Here is a 7,496-nt window from a genome sequence, read left to right as displayed (position 1 = left end):
CAAATTACCACAGGACTTTCGCGATGCAATCATCATCACCCTATACAAGAACAAAGGGGAAAAGTCAGACTGCTCCAACTACCGGGGGATAACCCTGCTCTCCATCGCAGGCAAAATCCTTGCCAGAATACTCCTGAACAGACTGGTGCCCACAATTGCAGAAGAACTCCTCCCAGAGAGCCAGTGCGGCTTCAGAGCTAACAGGAGCACCACCGACATGGTATTTGTTCTCAGGCAGCTCCAAGAGAAATGCAGGGAACAGAACAAGGCTCTGTATGTGACTTTTGTCGACCTTACCAAAGCTTTTGATACCGTTAGCAGGAAAGGCCTGTGGCAAATCTTGGAACGTTTAGGATGTCCCCCAAGGTTCCTCAGCATGATCATCCAGCTACACGAAGACCAGCAAGGCCAAGTCAGACACTGCAACGACCTCTCGGAGCCCTTCCCAATAGGCACAGGTGTAAAGCAAGGCTGCGTTCTCGCGCCAACTCTCTTTACGATCTTCTTTAGCATGATGCTTCAAAGAGCCGCAGTAGATCTAGATGATGACGATGGTGTCTACATCCGCTATCGCACCAATGGCAGCCTGTTCAACCTGAGGCGACTAAAGGCCCACTCCAAGACAATGGAAAAACTCATCCAAGAGCTACTGTTTGCTGATGATGCTGCACTCGTCTCCCACTTGGTATCAGCTCTGCAGCATATGACGTCCTGCTTTGCAGAGGCTGCCAAGCTATTCAGCCTAGAAGTTAGCCTGAAGAAGACAGAAGTTCTCCACCAGCCTGCACCCCAGGAAGATTATCACCCTCCCTGCATCACTGTGGGTGAATCAGTTCTGAAGACAGTCCAGCAGTTCAGCTACCTGGGGTGCATCATCTCCTCAGATGCCAAGATCGACAAGGAGATTGACAACAGGCTGGCAATGGCAAACCGTGCATTTGGCCGACTGCACAAAAGAGTGTGGAGCAACAAGCATCTGAAAAAAGGCACAAAGATCAATGTTTACAAAGCGGTTGTGATGACAACACTCATCTACGGCTCCGAATCGTGGGTTTTATACCGTCATCACCTGCGACTCCTCGAGTGCTTTCATCAGCGCTGCCTTCGCACCATCCTCAACATCCACTGGAGTGACTTTGTGACCAACACTGAAGTCCTCAAGCGGGCGGAGGTTACCAGCATCGAGGCACTGCTGCTGAAGACGCAGCTGCGCTGGGCAGGGCATATTTCTAGGATGGAAAACCACCGCCTTCCCAAGATTGCCCTGTATGGCGAACTCTCCACCGGCCATCGAAATAGAGGGGCACCAAAGAAGAGGTACAAGGACTCCTTGAAGAAATCCCTTGGCACCTGTCGCATCAACCATCACCAGTGGTCTGACCTAGCCTCAGATCGCAAAGCATGGAGGCACACCATCCACCAGGCTGTCTCTTCCTTTGAGAACGCACGCATAGCTGGTCTTGAGGACAAAAGGAGATTGAGGAAAAATCGCACTGCTACAGCACCAACCCTAAATCAGACTTTTCCCTGCAGCCACTGTGGCCGGACTTGCCTGTCCCGCATTGGTCTTGTCAGCCACCAGCGAGCCTGCAGCAGACGTGGACTATTGCATCCTTCTTAAATCTTCGTTCGCGAAGCCAAGCCGAGAGGAGAGAAAAATCCAATAACATGCCTATCTAAATTAATGGATTTAATTAAAGAATATGGAAATGTAGCAGGCTTCACAATAAATTTTAGCAAGTCAGAAATCTACCCTATCTGGCTGTCAGCAAATTTAGAATATAGGATAAAAAATAATTTTCCATTCAAATGGGTAACCTCAGCCTTCAGACATCTTGGCATCATGATTCCTCTAGATTTACAGAATTTGTTCAGCGAAAATTTTGGGCCCCTAATCAATTCATTAACAGCTAATTTCAAAGAGTGGGGAAAGCTATCATTAAACTTACTAAAAAAATTGAACAAATCAAAGTATTTGTTTTACCAAAATTTATATTTTTATTTCAAAACCTCCCTGTACTTATAAAGTCTGAGACTTTCAAAAAATGGAAAACCTTAATACGACTATATTTGGGCAGGGAAAAAACATAGAATTGCCTACTCTGTGTTAACTAAACCTCTAGTCCACGGATGCTTGGCTCCAGATCTGGAAAACTACTACTTGGCTGCACAGTTAAAATATATTATTTTATATTCTACACCTAACAGAGAAAAGGATTGGATTCAAATAGAGCAAACATATGCAGAACCAGATTTACTCCATGAAACAATATGGAACCTGCCTAAATATCGCAACCCCAATATTCAACTTAATCCCTTCTTAACTCTTACCTTAAATGTGTGGGATAAAAACAAAACTAGGCTAGCTCCTCCTCCTTTGCCTGCAACAGTCTTTTTAGGTCAGGATTGGTTCCCAGCTGCCAAAGCTAGGTCAAATTTTCAAAATTGGAGGCAAAAAGGAGTCTTTTGATTTAAACACTTAAATATAAATAACTTAATGAGAACAAATAAAAATCTAGAAAGAAAATACCAACTTGATGCCAATTGGCTGCAACATAGCCAAGTCCATCATTTAATGCATAATCCAAACATCTTATCTCAAATTAACAGACCATTAAATGCCTTTGAAGAAGCTCTGTCAGACACAGAACCTAAACTTAAGGGTAAAACAGCAATTATATACAAGGCACTTACTCAATATAAATTAAACAAAGAAAATTCCCAACAGAAAGCATGGATCAAAGACTGTGGCAAACATATTACAACAGAAAATTGGTTTAACATTTGGTTGTCAAAACTATACCATGCTCCTTTATTAAACTTAAGACTACAAAACTTTAAATTATTCTCAAGGTGGTAAGAATTTACACGATTACAAATATTTCATGCAAAGAGATCAACCAATGCAAATTGTTGGAGAGGATGTAACAACACAGGCTCATTTATTCATTGCTGGTGGGATTGTCCTTTAATTTTAAACTTCTGGAAACTAATTATACCAACAATTGAACAAATTATAAAGCACAAAATTCCTTTTTCTCTCGAATCGATTCTGTTAAACCTTTGGAAAAATGAAGAAGTGCTGAAACATAAAGCAGAATTAACATCATTGCTTTTACTGGCTGCAAAAATATTAATTGCTCAACAGTGGAAATCAACATCCCTGCCATCTGAAAGGCAATGGTTTTTAAAAATTTGGGACATTATAACTATGGACAAGATTGCAAGCAATTTGGAACAATCAAATGCTAAAGAAAATAGTAACAAAAATAACTGTAGAAAAATGGTTCCCTTATTTCGAATTTGTACAGAATCATCAAAGTGCTTTATGTAAATTACCAGAGAAATATGTAAATTTTGTATATTATTAAGATTCTTATTAATATGATGTAAACATGGCAGAATGGCAGAAGTTATAGTTACCATTTTGGTTTGATGTTTAGGTTGTTTGTTTGTATTGTATTATATCTATTTAACAATAAAATTGGTTTAAATTTTTTTTAAAAAGATGGTCCACTAATATCGCATAGTTCACAGAGCCAAACAAATAGTGGACCAGATTAACCTGGGCTACAATTCTTGCTTTTCTACTGATTTTTCTTTAAGCCAATCACCACCTCTAAGCAAAAGCCCTTTCACTCTGGTGTATCCATTGAGGGTGCAAAGTGTGTGAGCAAACAATAGAGTCACACCTATCAAGTGCAGTGACTATCTCTGTGAAAGAGTATTGAGTAAGTGGCTTACAATCACCTTTCCCTTCCTCAGAGTGGTTTACAATCTCCTTTCCCTTCCTCGCCCCAAAACAGATACCCTGTCCTGTGAGGTAGGTGGGGCGCAGAGAGCTCTTGGAGAACTGCTCTTGACAGAACAGCTCTGACAGAATTGTGACTGACCCTAGGTCACTGCACAAGCTACATGTGGAGGAATGGGGAATCAAACCAGCTTCTTCAAGATTAGAGTCCACATTCTTAACCACTACACCAAACTGGCTCTTGAGATGTTTTAGATTTTCTAGAGAAGATACTCTAGAACAAGATGCTGTAGAGAAGTAGGAAATGTTTGTGAGTGCCATGGTGCCCGTAGATGCTAGACTGAGAATCTCTATTCTAGGTTTCTCTCTTTAATAAAAACTAAACATTCAGGAAAGGGCTTACTACATCCCCTGAGGGTCTTTTGAATGTTTTGACACATGTGAACACTGAGATCCACAAAAAACAAACAAACCAAAAATAACTCTTCTAAAAGATGTCTGAGTCAAGATGCTTGAGATGAAACCCAAACCTCATCATTTGTCAAAATCACATTATTGAGGATGAACAATTAATGTGGGATCAGTAAAAAGATATGAACTAATGGTTTTGCTGTGTTACATTTCGTTTTAGTGTACTACTGAAGCACAACTTAATATTTTATGATAGGGGCTTTCAAAAAATTCCAAGAACCATGGCAGCATTTAAATTGTTTTAAGACAATAGTATGTCTGTAGCTTTCACACTGTCAAGGCTTCTAAGGGTCAGCCTCCACTGCCTCAGCTGTTGATGAAATTATAATCAAGCATTGTTTAGGACATTTGTATAGGCTGAATATATAGAGGAATGCATGTTTAGAAAGCTTCAAATTACAGCTGGTGAGTTCAAAAGAGGCCTTGGAAAGCCACTGTTAACACAGACATAACACACTGATGTTCTGGAACTTGATTTGTCAACCTCTAGCCAGATGCTGAAATTTGAATTCTCATTTGTAGGTCACCCCAAATTAAACCAGCAATAGGCTTACCAACTGCAATTTGTATAAGCAAAATTTTTAGGTGGAAGGACTACAAAGAGAATTAATTTGGACATTAGAACTTGAAGGGACAGACATACCTTCTAATCCCTGCATTATCATCCATAGCCAAGCTCCCATCCCTCTTTGCAGCCCATGCCACATCACAGCAGACAGAAGACAGAAAAAAGGTAAAGGTAGTCCCCTGAGCAAGCACCAGTTGTTTCCGACTCTAGGGTGATGTTGCATCACATTTTCAAGGCAGACTTTTTACAGGGTGGTAAAGAGCCCCATGGCACAGGGTGGTAAAGCTGCAGTACTGCAGTCTGAGTTCCCTGCTCATGACCTGAGTTCTATCCTGGTGGAAGCTGGGTTCAGGTAGCCGGCTCCAGGTTGACTCAGCCTTCCATCCTTCTGAGGTCACTAAAATGAGTACCCAGGTTGCTGGGGGACAGTGTAGATGACTGGGGAAGGCAATGGCAAATCACTCCATAAAAAGTCTGCCAGGAAAATGTGAAAGCAACGTCATCCCAGAGTCAGAAACAACTGGTGCTTGCACCTTTACCTTTTTGCCATTGCCTTCCCCAGTCACCTACACTTTACACTCAGCAAGCTGGGTACTAATTTGACCAACCTCAGAAGGATGGAAGGCTGAGTCAACCTTGAGCTGGCTACCTGAACCCAGCTTCTGCTGGGATCAAACTCAAGTTGTGAGCAGAGCTTGGATTGCAGTACTGCAGCTTACCACTCTGTGCCACGGGGCTCTTATACACAGAAGACAGAACAATATCTCTAACGGCAAGTACTGCATCCCTTGGACTTCTTCAGAAATGCCTTTTTAGGGCATTTAGGGGAGGATGGGAGGCATTAGAAATCAGGCCAGATCAAAAAGAACCATCCCAAACCCTCCACATGCTCCCCCACAAGCCATCCCCATGCCGTCCATGGGGCGACACGGGTGCGATCAGATGGCTGTTGCGCACCATTCCAGTTGCTCGGTTTGGGTTGATTTTTCCTTCCTTCCTTCCTTCCTTCCTTCCTTCCTTCCTTCCTTCCTTCCTTCCTTCCTTCCTTCCTTCCTTCCTTCCTTCCTTCCTTCCTTCCTCCCTCCCTCCCTCCCTCCCTTCTCTCAAACATCTGACATTCATGTCTTGTGGCTCTCAAACATCAGACATTTATTCTATATGGCTCTTATGTTAATCAAGTTTGCCCACCCCTGCTCTGTACATTTAAAATACATTGGCATTCTAGTTAAAAAAAAAAAAAAAAACACCTGATCAAGCTACTCCTGGTGTATATGAAAACCATTTTAAATGGTCAGCAAGACATCTAGCACAGTGTTCCACTGGAGGGAATCATCTCAGATCTGTTGGGAAAGCTTGTTTGAAAGCTCTTCTCACATCAACATTTCTCCGCCTCTTGAAAGCAAATGTTTCAAGGAGAGAGCTGAAATCAGAGCCATCGCTTTGCCATTGTAGCTTTTCTGAAATAATTTCCCATTTCAAGGTCTCTCTGGATGTGGGAAGCTTTTGTATTTGTGCATATACCACAGGTCCTTCCCCATCCCCTAAGATCTGATAAGAAAGCTTTGCTCCACACTCCACATCTTCAAATAAAAAGTGTGAATACAAAGAGTGGAGTCTTTTCTGCCCCTGAACCCACGTGGCGAGCCTACCAAAGCAGATCCACCTGGCAACTAAAATAGCAGTGGGTGGAAGAAGAGTGAAGTGCCCTCTCCCACACATGCACACTGAAAATCATTCTATCTCGACATTTGCGGTAATGGAAAGGCCATTGGGCTAATGTTATGCGTGGTTGTATTATAATGTGTAGTTTGATGTGTAGAGGGGGTTACTGAGGCCACCATCTAGAACTAAAGCTGCTTTTATTACTGTTTGGTAGGTTTTTCCATTAGACATTCATCAGACAAGCATTTTATAGATTGATAGTTTTAGACTGTGTTGCCTTTTTGTCATTTCAGGTACTTTCGGGCAGAGAGCAGGACTTGTAAATGCAATAAATTAATTAATGAACTTGTCCTGTAACTCAGGGATGGTAGTTACTTGAAAGGAATATGACCTTGAGTACAAGACAACGCTGCCTCCCTCCAGATATCATACGTAATAGTTTTATATTATTGTGCATATCTGTAATTTTTATGTGAATTTAAAAAGATCCCCTATTTCTGTAGATTGTTTCAGAGGGTAGCCATGTTGGCATGCAAGCAGAGATCTAGCTCTGAGTCCAGTAGCACCTTAGAGACCAACCAGATTTCTATGGTATAAGCTTTCCAAGAGCAGGGCTTTTAAAAATAGGAATGCACAGGAACACAGTTCCGGCTGGCTTGGCACCAGGGGGTGCGGCCTAATATGCAGATAAGTCCCTGCTGGGCTTTTTCTGCAAAAAAAGCCCTGTGCGAAACAACAGTGACATTGGGGGTGTGGCCTAATATGCAAATGAGTTTTGCTGGGCTTTTTCTACAAAAAAGTCCTGCTCGAGGGTATTTATTGAAGGGAGCTTTGACTCTTGAAAACTTCTACCCTGAAACTCTGGTTGGTGTCTAAGATCCTATTGGAATCAGAGTTAGTATTCTGTTAATAGCACTCAGGGGAGAAATCCCCAGTCTTCCTTTCAGGAAAATAGGAAATACAAACTGACTTTTTATTAAGGGCTGTGCACTAGTCAAGGCTGATTTTTCATCAGATATAAATTTCACATACAGTTTTGTTACG

This window comes from Heteronotia binoei, chromosome 6, assembly GCF_032191835.1.
Source record: "Heteronotia binoei isolate CCM8104 ecotype False Entrance Well chromosome 6, APGP_CSIRO_Hbin_v1, whole genome shotgun sequence".
NCBI lineage: Eukaryota > Metazoa > Chordata > Lepidosauria > Squamata > Gekkonidae > Heteronotia > Heteronotia binoei.
The sequence above is the reverse complement of the archived record's forward strand: the minus strand, read 5'-3'. Positions refer to the sequence as shown.